General features: G+C 41.3%; 1 long non-coding RNA gene across 1 annotated transcript in view; it reads right to left on the bottom strand.

Moving 5' to 3' along the window:
- Positions 1–21,134, bottom strand: part of LOC308521207 — a 361,054-nt gene that overhangs the window by 63,687 nt on the left and 276,233 nt on the right. The window contains exon 2 of the long non-coding RNA XR_013996148.1: positions 7,161–7,239. This is a non-coding gene — a long non-coding RNA (uncharacterized lncRNA). The remainder of the gene's footprint in view (positions 1–7,160; positions 7,240–21,134) is intronic.

The following is a 21,134-nucleotide window of genomic DNA, read 5'->3' as shown; positions in this document are numbered from 1 at the left end:
AGACCTCTGTCTCCAGCCAGTGTGGTCCCACCTTTATTCATTTTTGCCCTTGCACACAAGTGACAGAAAGTGACCATGTCACATCTCCAAAGCTTCCACCGTAGCACATTTCTGGTGAGCAGCCAAGAAACTATGCGCTCCCAGCGAACATATCACAAAGACAATAAAAATGTAGATTTCAAAATATGTCCCAGATTTATTTAAGGCAAGAAGGAGAATGCTCACACCCTCTCTAGGATATTTAATACAAACTACAAAACAACTTAACTGTCATCCAACTTTAACTCAGTCCTTCATTATCACCTAGATCCGTGGTCGGCAAACGGTGGCTTGCAAGCCACATGCAGCTCTTTGGCCCCTTGAGTGTGGCTCTTCCTAAGCCTTAGGCGTACCCTAATTAAGTTAATAACAATGTACTTACCTATATAGTTTAAGTTTAAAAAATTTGGCTCTCAAAAGAAATTTCAGTCTTTGTACTGTTGATATTTGGCTCTGTTGACTAATGAGTTTACCAACCACTGACCTAGACCAGTGGTTCTCAACCTGTGGGTCGAGATCCCTTTGGGGGTCGAACGACCCTTTCACAGAGGTCGCCTAAGACCATCCTGCATTTCAGATATTTACATTGCGATTCATAACAGTAGCAACATTACAGTTATGAAGTAGCAACAAAAATAATTTTATTGTTGGGTCACAACATGAGGAACTGTATTTAAAGGACCAGAAGGTTGAGAACCACTGACCTAGACCGTAACTCCCAGACCTCTGTGCATCCGCTCTCTGACAAAGTCCAACTCCTTTTTCTTCTCGATGGCTGGCCTATATTTGCCCACCACCACTACCCTAAACATGATTTACCATTCTCTGGCCCACTTTTGCCCTAGAATGAAGCTTCTATGTATGGCAACCTCCAGGCTCCCCTGCCACTGACTTCCTGTTGGATCAGCAATTGGGAGGGCCAAGCAGAAAATCAGAAGACAAGTGGAGAGTGGAGAGAGCACTTATTCTTTCTTGCAGTGGCTTGATTTCTTCTAGCCTACAGTTCCCATAGATATTTCATATTTCATAAAATATTTCATAAAATAGGTGAGCTTCATGGTCAGGCTTTCACTCAGGTCATTAGTACTGCTTCCTCCTCTTGTTCCTTCAACCGAGGAGTGCTAATCACTGCCCTCTATTTCTAGTCTCTGGGTGCCTTCACTTCCCTTATTGGCTCCTTCAACCTTATCTATACCTTGATAAGTGGTTCCCTTTCATTTAAACCTCCAAAATTGAACCATCTGAGTGGAATTTGTTTTTCTCTAAGGCAGTGGTCAGCAAAATGCAGCTCTTTGGCCCTTTGAGTGTGGCTCTTCCACAAAATACCGACTTCTGCGCATGGGCCACCAAGTTTCAATCACACTGTACATGCGCACCCACATGTGGTATTTTGTGGAAGAGCCACACTCAAGGGGCCAAAGAGCTGCATGTGGCTCGCAAGCCACAGTTTACCGACCACTGCTCTAAGGACTCTGACCAGTATATTTTCCCTCCACTACTATCCACCATGCCTTGGCACTCCCTATCTGAATTCAGGACTATTCTCTTGATCCCTGGCATCTTCATAGGTGTCCACTCTATCACCTTTTCTAGCAACCTAGCTGACTCTTTCCTAGTTCACTTTCCTTATAGCCTTCTCAAGTGGAGGATCTTTTATCTCACACCTCATGTGGCTTAATAGCAGGGATGGCTGTCATTACAGCCTACACACACCCACACCACACACACACACACACACACACGCACGCACGCACGCATGCACGTGCACATGCACGTGTACACACACACAACACATAATAACCCCCCCACACACAAAAAGAACTCTTATCCTATATAATAAAGAGATAATATGCTAATTGACCATCATGCCCTTACAAGATGGCGGTGCCCACAGCCATAAGATGGTGGTGCCCAGTCCCCTCAGCCTCACCGGGGGCCTCAGGTCCTCCTGCACCCCCGACTGATTGAGGCTCAGGCAAGCAGGGATGGCCGAGGTGCAGGCAAGCCTTGGATAGTGGCTGCCCAGCTGCCCAGGGCCAGCCCGAGGTGCAAGTAACTGGAGCTGGCTGAGGTTTGCACTACCGGCAGTGGCAGCAGCAGAGGTGTGATGGGGGCATAGCCTTCCCCTGATTACCAGGTCATCTCCCGCCCCTGAGGGCTCCCGGACTGTGAGAGGGGGCAGGCCAGGCTGAGGGACCCCCTTCTCCAATGCATGAATTTTCATGCACTGGGCCTCTAGTAGCTTATAAAGGTCATGCCATCCTGTTTAATCTCCATTTTTACCAATTTGTTTCTGTCATCTACTGACCTCCTAGTTGTCATTCATTTAAGCCTTTAGCTGTTAATTCAATCTTCCTCCACAGCTTTACTCTTGTCCTCATTTTCAATGATATCAGCATTCATCATTCATCCAACAAATATTCATTGAGAGCTTTACATCACCCATGTTCTAGTTGCTAGGATTAGAGTGTTAAGGCAGGAGAAAGCTCCTACTATTTTGTACTAATTTGAGTGTGGGAGAGGAAATCTATGTGGATTAATCACTCAAACCTTAGCTTAAGCAGTGTCATAGATGGCTATGTATATGGGGTCCCTAAAAATGAAATAGAGTGGCCCTGTTAGCCTCTCTAGTCTTCACTTTCCTAACCTCCAATGACTTTTCTTTCCATTTGACTGTACCTACTACATTGTCATCACCAGAACCTGTGCTGCCTTCAATATCTCAAATTTAAATATAACAATCTCTAATTCCCATCTTCCATTCTGGGACTCACTTGCTCCAGTGACCCTCCTATCAGTTGTTCAGCCCCACTATACCTCTAATCTATTGATCTCACTATTTCCTCACTATCCTTTAGTTTTTTCCTGTCTTCAGGACAAACAGGAGAGCTGTACCTGAGATTCCACATTAAGCCAGAGATTGTCCAGGGGACTAAAGTGGTCCCAGGTCACTAAAACGGATTACAGGACTTCTTCCCTTTGTCTCCCAGCACAGGGAGATGTGATGTCAGCCTAGTCTCCAGGTAGCCCCTGTTCAACTCTTGGCAACTCAGTCACCTCTGTAAACAAATCCCTACAATAAGCTTCTTCTGTTTAAATCTTGAAGTTGTTGTTTTTGTATCTTCTTTAGAAACTGACTAACATACAAAAGGCCAATAAGATTTAAAAAGATATTCGGCATCAATAGTATGAGGAAGGAGTGAAATTAACACAATATACCAACCAAATTGACAATAAAGGAAAAGCAGTTAACATGGCTATAGAATTTTAAAAGGAAGCCCTTATACACTCCTGCTGGGAATGCAAATAGAAATGGCAAATTGAAGTTGAAAACAATGTAGCATTATCTTACATTTGTGGACACTGGTGTGGACACCAGCACCTCTAAGTCCTAATAATTAGAGAAAGCCTTACATTTCAGCAACAAATTCTTGTCCAAGAATTGTCTTATTAATAAAACAGAACGTTAGCAATATCAAAAGATAGTAAAAAAGAAAAAAAGAAAGGAAGGAAGGGAGAGAGGGAAGGAGGAAGGGGAAAGAAAAAGAAATGAAAGAGATGGAAAGGAAAGGAAAAGGAATATTCCCAAGTGACCATTAACAGTAGTATGGATGATAAATTATTATTTAATTTTCCCTAAGTGGAATATTATATGGCAGAGAAAGTGACTGAAATGTCCTACCAAAAAACCATGGATTAATATCCTATCTAATAATGGAGAAACATGATAATTAACCATACTTCGCTACCCTTCCCATTGGCTAATCCGCGAGATATGCAAATTAACTGCCAGCCAAGATGGCGGCCGACAGCCAGGCAACTGAAGTGAGCTGGAGGCTTGCTTGCTCCAGTAATGGAGGAAGCCAAGGTTCCCCGCCTGCCGCTGCCCAGCTCTGAGCTTACTCTCTAAGAAACATTGTTGCAAATATAGAAGCTAAACAAAACCCAGAAACCTGCTTTCAGTCAGCCGGGATCTCAGAGCTGGAGTCGCAACAAAGTTTCAAATACAGAAGGTAAACAAAGCCCAGATACCTGCTTTCAGCAGCCAAGGTCTCAGAGATGGAGCCAAGCCTCAAAGCTAAAGCTGTCTCTCAGCTCCAGTGACAGCCATAGAAGGTAAAGAAATCCCAGAATAAAAAAGAAAAGAAAAAAAGGTTGGGAGCTTCAGTCACCCACCAGCCTGAAAACAGCCCTCAGCCCCTCACCCAGACTGGCCAGGCACCCCAGTGGGGACCCCCACCCTGAAGGGGGTGTGACCAGCTGCAAACAGCCATCATCCCCTCACCCAGGCTGGCCAGGCACCCCAGTGGGGACCCTCACCCTGAAGGGGGTGTGACCAGCTGCAAACAGCCATCATCCCATCATCCAGGCTGGCCAGGCACCCAAGCGGGACCCCCACCCTGATCCAGGACACCCTTCAGGGCAAACCAGCCAGCCCCGACCCTTGCACCAGGCCTCTATCCTATATAGTGAAAGGGTAATATGCCTCCCAGCACCAGGATCAGCGGAGCTGCAAGGCCTCTCGAACCTGGGATCAGCGGAGCCGTGAGGCCTCCCGAACCCGGGATCAGCGGAGCCTTGAGGCCTCCTGGCCCCTGGAGCAGTGTGACAGAGGGCAGCGCCCAAACCCCCTGATCGCCTTGCGGCTCTGTGTGTGACTGGGGGTGCGGCCACAACCTCCCTATCCACCCTGCTCTGTTCGTGACAGGGGAAGGTGCCCCAAACCCCTGATCAGCCCTGCTCTGTGTGTGACAGGGTGGAGCCACAACCTCCCCATCAACCCTGCCCTGAGTGTGACGTGGGGAGTGCCCCAACCCCCTGCTCCATGCATGACAGGGGGGAGTTCCCCAACCCCCTTATCAGCCCTGTCCTGTGTGTGACAGGGTACGGAGCCCCAACCCCCCTGATGGGCCCTGCTCTGTGCATGACAGGGGGCAGAGCCTCAATCCCCTGATCAGTCAGCTCTGTATGTGACAGAGGTGGTGCCACAACCCCCTGATCCGCCCTGCTCTGTGCATGACTGGGGGCGGTGCCCCAACTCCCCAATTGGCCCTGCTCTGAGCCCGACCAGGGGCTGCGGGGCAGGTACCTAGGGTTTGGGCCTGCCCTCTGCCACCCGGGAGCGGGCCTAAGCCAGCAGGTCATTATCTCTCGAGGGGCCCCAGACTGTGAGAGGGCACAAGTGGGGCTGAGGGATAACCCCGCTGCCAGTGCACAAATTTTTGTGCACTGGGCCTCTAGTTGAAAACATAATCCTTTAAATTAAATAGTCACAGAGGAATGTGTAGAATATATATAATTTATATAGAGCTCAACAAACAAACAAAATTAAACAACATATTGTGTGTAGTACATAAATAGCATTAATTATTTTTTTAAAGAGAAAAGGAAGAATAAACATAGTAATTGACTGGGAGAGAATTGCTAATGCATGAAGGCTTAAATTAAATGGTATATTAATGGGTATTTAATTATTATGCTTATAAATATATATATACATATTCTTTGTTTTACATATAGGTGTCCCCCCAAAAATGTATACAAAACTTATAGCTGATAGCTCAATTGGTGTTTCTTTATTTTCAGATTTAATCCTTTGGAATTAATAATTATTCAAAGTGTGCACATATTTTTGGGGACACCCTTTATATACCTATAGATAAATAGATAGATGATAGATAAATAGGTAGATAGATAGATAGATAGATGGATAGATAGATCATCAGATTATTTTACATTATTTTGATACTGTAAGTTCTTCATTTGGGAAATGTTGGCTCTATCCATAGGTCTTTTTCATCCCAGATATCTCATCATTCTTACTGATCCTTCTTATCATTAGTTCATTTCTCAAATCCCACACCACCGAATGTGAGAGACTGTTATCTCTTAATGGTTAGTATTTACAAATGTTCTATGCCTCAGTTTCCTCATCTAGAAAATGAGGATCTGACACTGCATAACTTATGGGGCTTTTGTTAGGCTAAAATGAGGTAATTTAAGGAAAGCATTTAGCAGTGTCCAGCATAAAGAAACATGTAAAACATGGTAGCTCTTCCTATATTATCAATATAAATAGTGATATTCTCATACACAGTGTGGAGCTTGTCATGTGCAGTGTGGACATGACAGAGTTCTTCCAAGAAGGCCTGATTACATGAGAAGGAACATCCTGAGTGGTCATGGAGTTGACATCTCAGGTAAGTTACCTAAAAGGCATTAGCTAGACTTTTTGTTCCATAATCATGATCTTTGACAAAGAATGTCCAAAAGGTAAGCAAAGGAGCTAGAAGGAAATAGTTCTTGGGCAGAACTGAAGTTTAATCAGAAATAAATTATATGCCATTAACAAGGTTCCATCTCTACCTCCAACAGGCTGCACATTAGCTTAGCCTCACTGTATCTTAACTGCAAAGTCTCCATAATAGCTTAAAAGACAGCGCTCTGCAATCAAACTGTCAGAGATTGTCTCCTGGATCCACTGCCAAGCAACCGTAGGACTTGACTAAGTAAACTCTCTAAGCCTCAGCTTTTCTATACTAGTATAAAGTTAGGATAGCAACACATACAGTGGTTAAGAAGATTGCATGAGGTCATATTTATGAAAGGCTTCACTCAGTAGCAGACACATTCAAAGTGCTCAACAAATATTTTTACTGTCTTCATTATCCATCTCCACCATGACAACTCTTTGAAACCTGGAGGCAACTTCTCATTTATCTTTATAAATCTAGATCCCAAAACATCCAATGCATAATGAATATCCAGTGCATCCTTGCTGATCACAGGGAACCCAATGAAGTCTTTAGTGTCCATGTGAAGTCCAGAAAACCCTTTGGAGTTCATGGGGGCTGTACTCTTGGTAAAACATGGCTTCCTTGGTAGCAAGAGGGGAAAAGTCCATATTTTAAAAGGTTTCATGGACTGCCAAGAACTGTTATAAAACAATATTTTGATGAGTTATACAGTAAATGAATCAGAAACATATGAGCTTAATTTCCCTGAAAATACATGCGGGTTTAAAAATGAAAGGAAAGGAACCTTGGCACTCTTTGCTATGCCAAACCCCAAATGTTAGAAAAACATTTTAAGATGGTAGGATGCACAAATCCTAAATGTACCTCAATTTGATCATCCTTCAGTGGCCTGCTCCCAGTGTACCTGTTAAGTCTGGTCTGCCATAGTCCTAATGAGAAAAACCTAAAAAATGAAAAAAAGAAAAAGCATGTTGGCATAGGTCAGGGAGCCAGAAGTTCCAAGTCTAGGCCTGGCTCTGCCACTGATTAGCTGTGGGACTCTATATTAATCACTTAGCTTTCCTGAACTTCAACTCGGGAAGACAGTTCATGACAGGCAGACCTCATGGGGTTGTTGGGAGCTGTTAAAATGGGAGGTTAGGAAACTGATGTCTAGGAGAATAGGGACCAGACCAAAAAGTGAGATGATAACTTCAGGGTGGGACAAGTTTCCAGATGAGCCAACATACACTGTCACAGTGAAACAGGCATGCACAAGGTAAGCATATGACCAGCTGAGAAATCTTTAGCAAGGCATCCATGGTGAATATCTGAACTCTCCTTGTTCATAGGTATTATCAATTATTTAATACGTCCTGCCTTCCACCACACTGGCAGAGCAAAACCCCACCATCCAGGTGGCTAGACAAATCAGATGGATGGTCTTCAACCTCAACTAGACCCTCAAGGTTTGTTTGTTTGTGTGTGTGTGTTTTTTGGTTTTGTTTGTTTGTTTGTTTCAGTTGAGTTAGTGCTCTTTTCCATTGCACTAACTCAATAGTCATCAATGAACTGAAACACTTCTACTAAAACCTCTTACTTGCAGCAAATTTGGGGCTGCAAGTATTAGCTAATCAATATGATTTCCATATCTATATTTATTTTTGTCCGTACCCACATGTATTAGTTAACTATTGTCATGCAACAATATACCCCACAACTTAGCAGCTTAAAAGAACATGCATCAGCCCCAGTTTTAGAAGACTGGGCACTTACGAATTTCTTCATTGGGTGATACTGACCCAGGATCGGGCACAATATTGCAGTCACGTCATCAACTCGGACTCAGTCAGGTGAAATCTGGGGGGAATCTATTTCCAAGCTCACTCATACAGTCCCTGGGAAGTCTCAGTTCTTTGTCAGGCTGGAGGCCTCTGTTGTCATACCATAGGCCTCTCTGAAGACTTCCTAGCTGTTCTCAGGACTTGGCAGCTGACTTTCTCCAAAATAAGTGATCACAGAGAGAGAAAGGGAGCACACCTGGGCAAGGAGTATTTTTATAAAATAATAGTTGAAATAAAATGCCAGAATTTCTTCCATATGCTACTGGCCACTAGATCAACATTGGTGTCATATATGTAGACGGGGACAGCATTAGCGTGCAAATATCAGGAGGTAGGATCACAGGGGCATCCTTGGAGTGGCTCCCACACCATCTGCACTTTCATCCAGATGTGTGCTCCCACCACCCTACTCATCTGAGACCTTGGCCTCATCACTTCCTGCCTCCTACTCCTCTTGGTCATCCCCCAACTTCCTAAAGTATTCTCTCCCTCTCTGTTGACTCTCCACTTTTAGCCTTAGAGTATACCTATACTTGACCAGTCACAGGACAATCCTATGGGGCTCAGATTACCACACCCTTGGCTCCCATTGTTTAAGAGACTAGGCTTAACTAATCCACACATTTTAAGGCTTATGTCATTTGTTGAGGAAAACAGCTGGGCCACCATGTCCACCAGTGACTAAAGCATGGATTTTTGTCAGCAATCATGTATCTATAGTGGTTCATTCATTTTAACAAATATACCATTTTAATGTCATATACTCATAATAGGGAAAATGTTCTATGAGAACTCTCTACTATCCTCACAATTTTCCTGTAAACCTAAAACTGTTCAAAATTAAAAATAAAACATGTCTCTTATGAAGATTTTCAATCTCAAAATAAGTGGATCATTTTTCACATATTTTACTGGCAATTTTTTTTTAAAAGTCGAGAAATTCAGTGTTGCTTAGAAAGTTGGTGTTCATATTCTGGAAGTGTAAACTCAGACAACTTTTCTAGAGAGCAGTATACATTATTTAATAGCTAAGAGAGGAACACTCTTGACTCAGCAATCTCATTTCTAGGTTTTATTCCTATTATGCTTATCACATAAGTGAGACGACCAACCAACATTGTTCTGGAAACAGACAGAAATCATGCAGTTCGGTACTATGCTGTGTGCTGCCTGTGTGGGTATCCAGTGATTCAAGTAACCTTTCAGATATTCACTTTTATCATCTGTAAAACTGAGGTGACTACACCCAGTTTGTAAAATTGTATGACATAAAGACACAACTGCTAAAGAACATGGCCCAGAGTAGATGTTTAGTAAACATTTCTTCAATTGATAGTCGAATGAATGCAGGAACAATATATGTTAGCTAAACAGAGTATGATGACCAGTTTTGTCAACATATCCGCGGCGTAAGAGATTCCTAATTATGAAACATCCTTTACAGGACTTTTTCATCATAAGTCACAGGACAAAACTGTGTATATTTTACTCACCACTAACTGGTCTTTTCTTTATCAATTTGATCGCCCTCAAAAGTCTTCATTTTTTCTCAAATGCATATTGGAAACTATTTTTAAAGCTGTTTATTTTTTTCTTGGGAAAAAGTATTACTTCCTCTACTTGCCAACACAATGAATATAATATACTGGTAGTTAAAACTAACTTTTTGAAATTGTATTTAATATTTTACTCATCTTATAACTGAACTATAATACATTAACAATAAGAAAGCTTTGTTATTAGGAGTCTGTCAATATAAGATCTAGAAAAATGTCTAAACCTAAGCTAAAATATCTGGGAAATATGTTTAAAAAATCTAGAAAGATCTGAAAGCAAAACAGCAGCCCAGACACAGATGCCTCTCATCAGGTGGTTGAAATTGATACAATTTAAGAAAATACCTAAAATAAAAATTATCCTGTCATTTTATGCCCTTATTTGTTGATTACATGGATGCAGCATAGAATAAAGATTAATCCTCATGAATTTTAAAAAGCATGAGAAAATGTAGTTTTTAGTTCAATAATTGCCTCTAGAGATTAACTTCTCACAAATGAATAAAATCCTCTTTTGAGAAGATGCACAGAGCTGAGATAAAAAAAAAAAAGTGAATTAAAATTCCTCAGCATGTAAACTTTCCTGTGTGAAAACTTTTCACAGGCTGGGTAGGATGAGCTGGAGTTCTGTGGTGGGAACCGGTACTGTGGGTTTATCTGCAACGGTGATGGTTAAAATCCAGGACCTTTATGACCTGTTCGGTGGTAGGTTTACATTGAAACTGTTATAAATTATTACAGAGGTGAAGCCAAGCCAAACAGTCCAACATAAATATATCTGCAGACACACTGGCTACTATATATTCTAAACACTGTCGGTAAATGAATAAACAGAGCTTACTAAATCATTTAAGAAAAATATATTTATTCATAAAATCAATTTTTATTTTTCAGTGTGAGCCCCTCTATTCTAAAAGTCCTACTTATTATATCTAATTTTCTGGACTCTGTAAATTTTATGGACTCCCCTCCTGAGATAATGGGCAGAAGATCATCCTTCTCTGAGTGAAGTGTGAATGTCTTTCATTTTGGATACTGGACTGACCCCTACCTGTTGAACTTGTTCCGCTGCATTACACAAATTAAATATCGGCGCCCCCAAATTTCAGCAGACTGACTCTGCATCTGTGTAAAGGGACAAAGAACTATAATTTAACAGTCTGACTTTCCTAGGGTTTGGGGGGAAAGCAGCGAGACTGCTGGCTTGCCCAGATGGGTGAATCATAGCCAACCAGAGTAGACCAAATTTTGTGGTCTGGTTTTATTTGCCTAGTCATATAACTCAGGGCTTTAAGTCTGCACATTGTTGACCAAAACATTAATTGTGGCAAAACAGTTTGTGTCTGTACTGAAAGAGTAAAACCAGAGTAACCCACATGCAATGACCATGAATTAGTTCGACAAGGGGAGCTCCAATCCTCTGAAGGTGAAATCATTGGAGGTCTGGTGTTGAAGATGGAGCTGCTTTGGCAGAAATGGAAGGGGGCACTAGGGGGGCTGCCTGTTATAGCAGCAGGGATTGCAAGTCAAAGCTATTCTGGTTCCTATTTCTTCCTGTTTGTGCTCCTGTATTAATCAATGTAATCTGAATTTTCTTATCTACTAAACAGAGCCAACTCGTGATCATCTGTAGCCTACCTTGTCTAAGACTAATCTGCCTTCACCTGTCCCTTGAGTGATAAGCGTCTCTATGAAAGTTTGATATAGTCAACAAATGTTGGAAACGGGAGAAAACTAAAATAAAAAATGTAGGACTGAATGTCATGGGAAAGTTTCTAAGAAGAATGAACAGAGACCTCCTAAGACAAAGACATTTGAATCAGGATGAAGGTCTCAGTACAATGATGAAGTTTAATGTTATTTTTTTCCTTTCTACACTGTGCATGATTCAGGAAGTCCACTTTCAAACAAAACATGCCGTGGTCCCAATGCCATACTATCCAGGTAAGCATCAGAACATCAATGCACTCTTTAAGCAAGAGCTGGTTTTGTCTTTTTAAAAACAGTCCCAGTATTCCTAAGGCTGAACCAATCGAACAGAGCCTTGGGTATTATAATATCTGATAGTCAGAATATGAAGAAGAGCTCCTGGTTGATGGAATAAACATCTAGCCCACAAAATGTAACCAGCCAGGATAGATTGGGTTTTAGTTTTTGTTTTAGCAGAAATTTTTCTTTCATTCTTGGAGAACCTATGACACACGTGTCAGCGGTGACACGCGAACTCATTTTTTTGGTTGATTTTTCTTTGTTAAATGGCATTTAAATATATAAAATAAATATCAAAAATATAAGTCTTTGTTTTACTATGGTTGCAAATATCAAAAATTTCTATATGTGACACGGCACCAGAGTTAAGTTAGGGTTTTTCAAAATGCTGACACGCCTAGCTCAAAAGGCTAGCCATCACTGATATAGTCCCAGAAGTAGGGTTGTTGGGTCAAAAGGCAGTTCCATTTTTAATTTATTGAGGAAACTACACACTGTTTTCCACACTGGCTGCGCCAATCTGCATTCCCACCAGCAATGCACTAAGGTTCTCTTTTCTCCGCTAATCTATTCACATAATCTGTTTCTTCCAGTCTATAAAAACATTTCAGCCTTAAATGCTCCTAACCAGCAATTCTGAAAGTGTGATCCCACAGTCTTCAAGACCCTTTCAAGGACTTATAATGTAAAAGCTATTTCCATAAGAATATTGACCTTTTTGCCTCTTTTACTCTTATTTTTTTTTTCATGACTGTACAGTGGATTTTCCAGATTTTTATATGTAACTAGAAGCCTAGTGCATGACATTCATGTACTGAAAGGGGGTCCCCCCAGCCCAGCCTGCACCCTCTCGCAGTCTGTGACCCCTCAGCTGACATCCCCTGAGGGGTCCTTAGTGCTGCCATGGAGACAGGAGAGGCTCCCACCACTGCTGCTGTGCTCGCCAGCCATGAGCCCTGCTTCTGGATGAGTGGGGAGTGGGCCTAAGCTGGCAGGCGGACATCCTCTGAGAGGTCCCTGATGGCAAGGGGGCAAGCTGGGCTGAGGGACCCCCCCCCCCCAGTGAACGAATGTCATGCACTGGGCCTCTAGTATATAATAAATAAATATAAGTAAACATAAATAAATAACATCTCTTTGGGGTTCTCAATATTTTTTAATACTAAAAGATCCTGAGGTCAAAATTTTTGAGAACTGCTGATCTAAACAATAATGAACAATCTTTCTTTACTCTTTTCCTTGTTCTTTGAATCCAAGTTTCTGCTAATTCAGTTTCACATTCTTTATTTCGAAATCATAACTCTAAGCCTTGCTTATATAGCCCGTCTGTAGAAGAGCCACTCTCACTCTCTGGAATGCTGAATTAGAAGGAATTGGGAGGTGAAGAAAGGGCAGAGAAGGGAGAAGAAGAGAGGGGAACAGAGTGGGAGGGAGTGATATGATTGTTCTTCCCTTTAAACTTCCCCATAATCTGGAAACTAAAGGGTTAATATTTGGGTAGGCAAGAACCTCGAACAAGCCCTAAAGCAATATCTGTTCTCACATAATGATGCTGTGCTCTACTTGCTGTTAAATATTTTTAACCATTCTATCTCATAATATTGCTAGAATACTAATCTAACATATGTAAGGGGCTAGCACAGTGCCTGGTGCATGAGTATGCTCAGTGAGTGTTAGATATCATTATAATTATGATTTCCTCACCCTGCTCCTAACAGTCACTGTATTCCTTGACCCATCTCTTTAGCAATGATTATATTCTGCCCTATCATTTCTCAAGAGGGTATCATCAGTCTTAAACTATGCTATGAAAACTGAAGACAACTCCAGAATATTCCAAACCAATGTTTCTTTGGGATGCAACTGCACCTCTTTCAAAGGAGCCTGAGCCAAGCGGTCAGGGTCTATGCATTCCTGCTAAGCAATGGCTTCTGTTGCCCTCTGCCCGTGGAAAGGGGGAAAGGAGCAACTTGCAAAACTATCCCAGCAAGACTTCTCGGTATTTGAGCCTAGCTAAAGGCAGAAAATATAAAAAGGCCTGTGTGAAACCTGTCTCTGGTCAGAGATCCCTGGCCAGCAAAGACTGACCCCAGTACTCTTCATAAAGCAAACAAGCTTCGGAAAACCTGGCCACTCGCCCCCCTGGCAACTCAAATTCCAACACTAGGAATTTGACTTATTACTAAATACAATTTCCTTCATGAAGATGCTGGACACAGAGACTAGCCCAACCAGGGGAGTTCAGCTCCCCAATCCTTCATATTTTACTTACGCTGTAGGTGTATTTACACAAAAGTTTGAGCAGCACTGAACCACAGCTAGTCAGAGAGGTCCTGCACGCTCTGGGCTAACTCATCCTTCCCCACTTGAAAAGCATCTTTTGGCCCAAGAGTTAGCCAAAGGAGTTTCCGATTCATTTGGAATCCAGGTCTCTAACACAACATGGCTTTTTGCTTTTTCCATTCCCTACCTGTTCAACCAACAAGCAAGCTAAGACATTAAGTATTTTTCCATGGCTCTCCATAAATGCAAAATGCTGCTTCTGCTCACATATAAATAAGGCCTTAACAGTTTACAGAATGTTCTCTTACCAGTTTCCTCATTTCATCTTCACAGGAGCCCTGAAATGAGGTAGATGGAGGTTCCAGTTACAAAATAAAAACAACTGAATTTGGAGTCAAAAGAACTGAGCTTAAAACTTCAGCTGTGCTAGTAACACTCTGTGTGATCTTATATAAGTCAGATTCATGTTAACTCTGAGAGACAATATCTAATTATTATTTTTTAAGTAAGCTGTCCATGGCTGGTAAGGTGACACCTTCTATTTTATTGCTCCAACATCCTTAATATGTAGCTTTCACCTCATGCCTCAAGATGGTTGCTTGGACTTCATCCATACTGTCCACATTCCAGCCACTAGCAAGAAAGAGAGGATGAAGAAGAAAGAGAACAGGGGGGTACAAAACAGCTCTCCTCCATGCTGCCATGTCTGCCTTCCACTTATATCCCATTGGTTGGACCTTGATCATGTAACCACAACTAACTGCAAGGGAAGTGGGGAAATGTAGTCTTACTTCAGGCCATGTTTCCAACTAAAAATTATATTATATTGATAAAAAATAATTTTGCAATATTTTTTATTGATTTTATAGGGAGAGGAAGGGGAGAGAGGGAGAGAAAGAGAAACATCAATGTGAGAAACATTAATCAGCTGCCTCCTGCACATCCCCCACTGGGGATTGAGCCCACAGTCTGGGCATGCACTCTGGGAATCAAACTGGTGACCCTTTTGTGCATGGGACAATGCTCAATCAACTGAATCACACCAGCCAGTGCAATAAAAATAATTTTAAAAAATGGATTTTGAGGGACAAACCAGTAGTCTCTGCTACAACCTTAAGAAAGTTCCATGAATTCTCTAAGCCTGCTTCTTCATCTGAGAAATACATAAACTCAGGCTGACTCATGAGCAAGGTTGCAGCCCCTGACTGCTCACTGATCACCAGCTTTGAGACAGATAATGCTAGACCAGGGACTTTATTCTTATAATATGTAAGCTTCCAAGACACAAAGTATGAATTAACCAAGAACCCAGGCAGGAGAATGTAGGTCCCAATGCCAAGCACAGAGTAAAAAAATAATAATAATAAATAAATAAGTATTTTTGGATGGGTCAAAAATGAAGATAAAAGTAGCACTAAGAAAGTGAAATTAAACCCAAAGATGATATGATGAAGTGGGAAGGAGGAGGATGGACCTACTTGATTACCTGGAACTCTAGCTGTTCAGTAGCATTGGATGGTTGTTTATAGGAGTGTGTTTCTTTTTTTTCTTTATTGATTAAGGTATTACAAATGTGTTCTTATCCCCCCATTGCACCCCAACCCCCCCTCCCCCCGCTCATGCCCTCACTCCCCTGGTGTCTGTGTCCATTGGTTATGCTTATATGCATGTATACAAGTCCTTTGGTTGATCTCTCCCCCTTACTCCCATCATCCCATGCCTTCGCTATTCATCAGTTTATGTTGTTTCTGAGTGAATCAACCCAGTCTCAAAGTCTAGATTCAGTGTAGGCCATGATAAAAATGACATGCTGTGGTACATTTACAACATGGAATACTATGCAGCTGTAAAAAGAAGGATCCTTTAACTTTTGAGACAACATTGGAGGGACCTGGAGAGTATTATGCTTAGCGAAATAAGTTAGTCAGAGAAGGACAAGTATCACATGGTCTCACTCATATGTGGAATCTAACAAACAAAATAAACTGATGAACAAAATAAATTTAGAGACATAGAAGCATGGAAAAGATGGTTGAATCTCAAAGGATAGGCAGGGGTGGGCGGGTAGGTGGGAAGAGATCAACCAAAGAACTTGTACACATATATGCATAAACCGTGGACACAGACAGTAGTGTGTTGAAGGCCTGGGGTGAGAGGAGGAGTTGGGCTAGAAGGGATCAATGGGGGGAAAATAGGGGACACATGTAATACTTTCAACAATAAAGATTTTTTTTAAAAAAAAATCACAGCCTTAGCTGGTTTTGCTCAGTGGATAGAGCATTGGCCCAAGGAATGAAGGGTCCCAGGTTTGATTCTGGTCAAGGTTGCAGGTTTCCTGGCCCTGGTCAGGGTGCATGGAAGAGGCAACCGATAAATGTGTCGCTCTCGTTTTGATGTTTCTCTCTGTCTCTCCCCCTCCCTTCCACTCTCTAAAAATCAATGAAAAAATATCCTTGGGTGAGAATTAACAAAAAATAAAAATAACAAAAAAGAATTACATGAGCATGTTTGCTAAAAGGTTTTGTGAACTATATAGTGCCACTCCAATGTAATACATAGTAGTAGTATTATGAAAAATTAATGCAACATTATCACTTTTTTGAGATTATAAGTGGAGATAGTACCTGAAAAATCTCAAGTGTTCAAAATGAATGTTTCTGATGATGAGAATTAGAAATCACTATAGGTCAGAAACCAAAGAAGGGTACCCCTTTGAGAGCACGGTAACTCAGCTGTCTTCGAATCCTAGGCAAGAAAATTGGAGCTCTAGGTCAGAGTTGCAAAGACCTGGTTTCCTGGCCTGGCTCCACTACTTACTAGCTTGGTGGCCTCTGGTTTTCATTTAGCCAAACTTGGCATCAGTGTACCCAACCGTAAAATGAAGTAATGTGTGCTTATCCAAGAGATAAATCCAATTGAGATCCTAGATCCATATATTAAATAAATATTAACAGTATAATTTCTATGTGTCACATGCTTTGCTAGAAGCTGATCAACTACAATGCACTATAGGAAGCAGTGTAGGGCTACAGTGAGGAGTGTAAGTACAGAGAAAGACTGCCTAGAATCCTGGCACTAACACTTGTTTGGTGTGTGATCTGGACAAGTTCCTGAACCTCTTTCTGCTGCATTTTTCTCATCTCCTAAAGGAGGATGATGTAATGCATCATCCATGGGACTATTGATGCATGCAAAGTGCCTCTAGAATAGTTTCTGCATGTTCCAAGAGTTCAATATATATTTACAAGTATTACTATTGATGTTATTCTTGTTGTTTTCCCATGAAAGCAACTGCCTAGTCTGCCCACTTGTAGTTCTTTTCCTTGGCATCACCATCTAGATCAGCGGTTCTCAACCTGTGGGTCGCGACCCCTTTGGGGGTCAAATGACCCTTTCACAGGGGTCACTTAAGACCATTGGGAAACACATGTATAATTACATATTGTTTTGGGATTAATCACTATGGTTTAATTATGTTCAATTTGTAACAATGAAAATACATCCTGCACATCAGATATTTACATTACGATTCATAACAGTAGCAAAATTACAGTTATGAAGTAGCAACGAAAATAATTTTATGGTTGGGGGTCACTACAACATGAGGAACTATATTAAAGGGTCGCGGCATTAGGAAGGTTGAGAACCACTGATCTAGATCCTTCAATAGATGCCATTTTACATAACTACAATATGCCAAGCCATAGACAAGGACTTGGGAATCCACTGCCGTTTCTCACAAACAGCCTTGGAAGTATCATCATTGTTATCAAAAGAAACTGATGCTTTGTCCAAGCTCACACTGTTGACCTGAGACCTGAATGAAGCTTCTCTGGCTTTAACAACCATGTTCTTTCAACCTTGATCTATTTTGTTTGTACATCTTACCTGATCTTTGCTAATTATTTGTTTATTCCACTTCTCTGGTTAGAAGGAAAATTCCATGCAAAGGAACTCTTCCTAGTTCACCCCTAGATGATACCTACAGGGTAAGGCCCTTGTTCTTTAGCATAACATTCAAGGCCTCTGTGGTCTGATCCTCGTCTACCTCTTCAATCTGGTCCCTTCCCACTCACCTTCAATGCTCTCTCACTGATCTACTTCTTTCCATACTAAATTCTTCACAGCTCTTTAAAAGAGGCATCCCCTCTTATAATCACATGTCTCTGACCTTGACACCTATATTTCTCCTCATGCTCACCATGCCTCTGTTCATGCTATGAAATAACTCAGGCTTCTCCTTCTTCTCAAGAAAGGGCACATCATGATTTAGAGAAGGAAAGTATAGTAAGGAAGGCGTCATTGAGACCATTCCAACTGGATCTTTATTTATAGTATCTTTCTACTTCTGTGGGGTGTAATCCCACCCTTTCCTACAATGTGGAAGCCTTCACCCAGATTTCCAACTGAAGTCTCATCCTTCAAAAATTTATTGAACTCAGACTCTGTGCTAAACTAAGTAAGAGAGACTGACCCTCTGAAGGTTCAATGTACACTGACCACATCTATAAATGTGTGTGATTATCCCTGTTCTCCAAATGTAGCCTGGGTACTTATCAATATAATTTGTGTTTGGAACCAGAGCTACAGATATGATTGAATATATCCATTTGAGGCATACTAAATAGCAGCCAAAGACCTCTGTGTATCCTGATTCCTAGCTTGGTTCAGTTTTCTCCAGCAGCTCTTGAAAGCATAGGTTCAGCTGCAGTGACTCTCCTGGGACCAAGCTGTATACGTGTGCACATAACTATTATGTTCTAGTTTATGACACATTCACTCCAAATAGCCACATGTGCCTGACCTCATGCCCCTTTGGGGAAAATGGGATGACTGGGCTGTGTGTTTGCATTATGTGTCCTGGAAGTGAAACAGATGAGAGAAGGCAATTTTGTTAGTCCTTGAAAAGGATGACTCCTTGAACTCCTGGAGAACAACAATTTTAAAGATCCCACATTAAAGTAATATCTTATCAGAGCTGTGGGAAGGATTCTGTGAAAGAAGGTTTGTATTTGGGTTAAAGAATATTTGTACCAGCTAGACACATAAATGGATGCTTGGTCAAATGTAAGCTTTGTCCATGCTGCAGAAAGAGCAGGAAGATGAAGTTGGACCGGAAGATCAATTCCAACTCTGTTTCATGCTGTGAAACTTTGAGCAAATACTTTAAACACCACCAAACCTCAGTTAGTTTAGCTGTAAAATGAGAACAGTAATAATTTTTAATGCCTGGAGGAGCCATAATCATTAAAAGACAGTATCTATACACTTGCCCTGGAAACCAAAGCCTCAGCGATGGCAGAAGATATAAATATAAGGAACTGTAACAGAGAAGAATGCCTGCACTGTGACTGGCAGACAGTCCAGCTAAAGCTGAGCAGCACCTCAGCTCTTGGGTCTGGATCCCGGCTCCAAAAGCCCAGTGACCTAGTCATGACAGTCCCAGAGGTGATCAGTTTCAGACAAACTAACCGAAATGCATAGAAAGTGGAGGTTGGTAACAGAATGCTACTGTAGCTGGAAATCTGAACTTGAACTCAATCTCAAAACTGAGTTTGGAATGAACATATCAATTTATCTAAAAATGTAAGTAGGTACTCATTGGCAATTATTTTAAAACCTCAGTTGAATTGTGGATAGGAAAGACAGGGGAAAAGTGAGTGAGTGAGTGAGTGTGTGTGTGTGTGTGTGTGTGTGTGTGTGTGTGTGTCCAGGTAGGTAGGTAGTAGTTCTGAGAGGGAATGAAAGAGTGGGGGAGGGAGGTAGCATAAAATGTAACACCTAGGATGGTGCAAGAAGACAAGGATATGTTATGTGCACTTTACAGTTATTTACACTGACCTAAGGTGCCATTGTCTCAAAACTCTAGGAAACGTTTCCATGCCTACTCTATCTTTGTGTGTGTTGTGCATTTTTGTGGTTGTGAACAAAAATTGTTGAACCTGAGACTATAAGCATGACCTCTTTGACCCACAATGAAGAACTCTCAGAAATATTAGGGAGTATTGAACTTTTCCACAAGGTATGAAATAGGGGATTGAGATAATCTTATGCACAATTTAAGGTGTAGATGCAACATTTTTAATGAGGAAAAAACTGTTTCCCAGGGATGAGATTATTTGAAATCTTCATGAGGAGTGGATGCCCTCTCTGCTGTCATCCCCTTGAGAATCTAAATCTTCATTAGAAGTTGACTTAGATGAGGTGACAGTCAAGCTATAGGAATGTAACAATCTTGAAGACAGTCTCCTCTAAGATAACTTATGGATGTTTACAATATAGAGATAAACCTGACAAGTTAAGAATGTCCTACCCAACTTCTGTTGACCAAGATGCCCTCCCCTCCAGTCCATGCTGGAATATGTTGACCATGTCTTGATTGGCTTCCTTCTCTTGGATGTACTATTTTCATTAGTGGCACTTTCTCCATTTCTTCGTTTTGTTAATACTGTTGTCTGTGACTCAACCTTACTGTGCATGTATACCCTGGACTTTGCTAGCTACCTCCAGATTGGAATCATCACTTGAGTCATTTCCACTCTTACATTTTAGGCTGCTTCTTTTAGCCTTGGCTAGTTGCTCCCACAAGGTGCAGACTCTGCAGTTTAGCCTTCAGAGGATAATCTTATTTGTCTTATTCCCAAGTCCTCAGAAGACAACTTGGTGCAGCTCTGAGTACGCAACACTAGTATAATGAACATGGCACCTCATTTATTTTTAATAAATAATAATCTCCCTTTTTTCTTTGGGGGCTAGAAATCCATTGCAATCTATCAATGAAGAAGTATTTAATAAGTGCTAGAAGGGAGCAGTGAGTTAATATCAGAGGCTGCCATGTAAAATATGCTGGCAAAGTAAGTTAAGACTTCATATATGTTTTATGTAAAAGACTAATAAGATGGATTATAACCTGGTTTCAATGGTATTGTTGAGATTGAATGAAAAGATTATTAACTATAATTGCAATGCATGGGTCACAAGAGTTTGCTTCTAAAATTGTCTGGAAGCTAAACCCATGGAAATGAAGAATTGTTAAAACTGTTCATGTCACTAATATATGTTCCTATCATATTTTTATCTTTATATGTGTCTCCTCTACTAGTTTGTGATATCTTCAAAGGCAGGATGTATGCCTAATAATCTTCTATCGCTAAAATTTAGAAATTGTTACGTTCACAATTACATGG

Source organism: Myotis nattereri (assembly GCF_964212035.1).
Source record: "Myotis nattereri genome assembly, chromosome: 1".
Lineage (NCBI taxonomy): Eukaryota > Metazoa > Chordata > Mammalia > Chiroptera > Vespertilionidae > Myotis > Myotis nattereri.
This window is presented reverse-complemented; position numbering and strand designations above follow the sequence as displayed.